We start from the raw sequence: 3387 nt of genomic DNA, 5'->3' as shown, positions 1-3387 counted from the left end.
AAGATGTATGTACAAAAATGTCTGACTTCAGACCAGCTATCAGGTTTGTGAACTTTCATTCATGTATTAATTTATTATTTTACTTATTAACTCATTCAATTAATATTTATTGAGCATCAACCACATACCATCCACTAGGCAGTAAGTGCTGTGGAGAGGAAATCAAGATGAAGATGACCTGAGTCCTGTCATCAAGGGCTGTAGCAGACACTGTCTGGGGTCTACTCAACAGGCATGCTCTCTCTCTTTTCATGTGGAAATAAAGTTCCTTTTCAAGGCCACTGAGGACCCACCTCTCCACATTCCTCGTCTCTGAATGAAGTCATTAAGCCATAAACTGTGACTATCATCTTGCAACCATGAGGCAACAGGCATGAAAACTAAAAGTCCAGATGTTCACGATAGTGGGGTAGAAACCAGAAGCAGCTTAGACCTGGAAGATATTGTTGAGTTACAGGACCAACCTGGCCTATTGCTCTTGAAATTTCCATTTTATGAGACAATTAAATCTCTTTTTTTTCTTCTGCTTAAGCCAGTAATAATCAGGTTACCTGTAGCTGAATGCATACCTAATTGATACAGGGGACTATGGGAGGATGGAAAAAAACTATTCTCAAATAACTATAGTAAAAGAGATGTAATAAGGCAACTATATAAAAAATAGAATATAAGATAGAAAATCATTATGATACTCCACATTGGCTTAATGCTTTACAGTTTAGAAAGAGCTCTACATGTCATCTCATGCTTTACAATAATCCTATGAGGCAGGGATTATTACCACCAATTCATTAATTATTATGCTGAGGTCCTAGTAGGTTAAGTGATGCAGAGATCACACTGCAAGTAAACTGTAAGGAGTGGTCCTCAGATAGACGTCTCCTAATTTCTAACTTACTGACAGAGTTACCTCAGTCAGCATAATATCCATGGACCTGACAAACCATAGGAGGTGAAGATAAGAGGTAGGGAGTGGTGAGCAATATTCAGAGGAAGGAAATATATGGGTCAGGGAAGCAGGAGAAGACTCCTGAAGAAGAGGGAAATTCTAAGCTGGACCTTAAGAGATGGGTGGGAATTTAGAAAAAGGTCAGAGCAAAGATAACTTCAGATAAAGAGAATGTCATGGAGGGAAAAAAAACCCAGGAAGATGCACTGAACAAGTATTTCAATTGGAGTACAAGTTCTGAGTTAGAGAAAAATTAAGGATAGAACGGAAAAAAAGTATTCTGAAATCAGGTACTCAATTGCCCACTAAGGATATCATTTTAGTAGGTTACGAGGCCCCATCAGCAACTTGAGAACAGAGACTGGAGGAGCAATTACAATATGAAGTTGGGCTTTATCAATAGAGCTCTGGGCGGATGAAGGAAGGGAAGAGAACCAGGTACACAGAAACCAGTAAGGGGTTATTTGCTGTGGTCAGTCCAGGTGAGAGAGCATGTGACAGTGACCTAAACTAAGGCTGGGGCACCCAAAATGCAAGACCTAGGATGAAGTTGGGATGGATGGCTAGACTTGCATATTGTATATGAGAGACCGTGTGGAAGAGTGGAACCAAATGAAACTTCGAGGAATTCAGTAAAAGAAGCAGGTTTTGGAGAAGGACAGAGATGATGGGTCTACTTGTTCCCTGGCACCTTAAGAAGAATGCTTTAATTTAACTAAATCCAACTCCTTCCTCCCCTCGGAAGCACTCAGTGGGCTCTTTAGTGAGGCAATGGACCAGTATGTTTGCTACATGGGACCTCTCTCTCACCCCTCCTGAAGACACACCAAAATTATAGCTCCATCCTTAGCTATATGCCTGGCTTTGTAAGACACTAAAATCCACCTCTCATGTGTTATCCCACAGAGCAGGATGATGGAGGGAGATCCATGATCTCTTTCTTCCCAAAGAACCAGCCTTGTCTGTGAGTAATGTGGTCTTCTCTATATGGCTTTTGGCTGTTATTGTATTATTCATTCTGGCTTTCCTTGGGATTCTCGCCATCAATCAGCAGACAGATGTCCTTCTCTATGGTTCTTCCTGTGTCCTGCTGTGTCACTGGCTAGTGACAAGCTGTGGCTAAGTTGTCAGCTCCCTAATTACAGGACAGTGTAATTACAGACATGTTACACTGTTGCAAGGTATTATTACTGAGGCTGTGTCTGCCATCAACCAGAAGTAATCTAGCAAAGCGTTATCTCAGTTGTTAGGGGACTGATATATGGAGTGATATAAATTCTCTCATGCATTCTTTGTCTCTAAGATGCCCCTGGACTCTGGGGAAGGGTCAATTGAGCAGGCCCTGTTGAGTGGGCTACAATAAAACACTAGGTAAGATGGGAGAAAGCAGAAGGGACGAGAGCATGGGTAATAGAAAAGGGCCCCTAAGTTGGATTCTTCAGGGCCATTCAGTGTGGCAGAGTTTCTTCTTTCTTTCCATTCGATCCTTACCCTCCTCAACCTGGGAGAATAGGGTTTTGTGTTGGTTGCGCAAGCTAATAACATATGAACTTGTTATGAGGGACTATCAATGTTAGCAAGTGAAAAGCTTGTGTTAAGACTGTTCATTCTACCCTGAAGAAACTGAAGGATATAAATCTATTCCCAGGAGGACTTTACCTGTCTGGAGGGATGCACTTGATTCTTTCCAGAACAGCGCTGGGAAAGAGAGCCTTTGCTCACCTGATCACAATGTGCTTACAGAAAGGCTCCAGATAGGGACGAGGGATGAAACAAAATTTAAGAAGGAGGCAAGGGAGGAGGAAACTCCCAATTGTCTGTTAGAGGCTGACTGTCAAGATAGAAAGATTATTTAGTGACAAAAGTACAGTTGGGCACAGTCTTCTGGGTTTCTTGCTCAAAATGAGCAAGAAATTCTCATCTTTCACAAAATGATTTGAGATCATTTATCAAAATGATGAAATTACCATCTCACTGATAACACCTCCAGAAAGACTTTCAGATGTGGTTTCCTTCCAGTTCTGTAAAACCTAAGGGATGTGGGTGCCTGTTATCTCAGGATGTTTAGGTTTCAGGAGAATATTCTAGAAAACTAACACAACCTACACTGGCTCACAAATGACAGGTACAGCCATATCAGAGCACATTGGTGGGCAGCGCCTGTGGCTCAAGGAGTAGGGCGCCAGTCCCATATGCTGGAGGTGGCGGGTTCAAACCCAGCCCCAGCCAAAAACCAGAGCACATTGGTATATCAGAGAATTTTGGACCCTCAATGTGTAATTTTAGGAAGAGCTTACAGCTTTTAGAGAGCCTCTGGAACTCCAAACATTCTTTCAAGATTGCCAACGCATCACTTGCACAGCAACTTATGAACCCAGCCATGGAACTGCCCTCAAAGGTCACTGTGTCTCAACAGAAATGAGGTTGAAAAAGTTGCC

This window comes from Nycticebus coucang, chromosome X, assembly GCF_027406575.1.
Source record: "Nycticebus coucang isolate mNycCou1 chromosome X, mNycCou1.pri, whole genome shotgun sequence".
Taxonomy (NCBI): Eukaryota; Metazoa; Chordata; class Mammalia; order Primates; family Lorisidae; genus Nycticebus; species Nycticebus coucang.
This window is presented reverse-complemented; position numbering follows the sequence as displayed.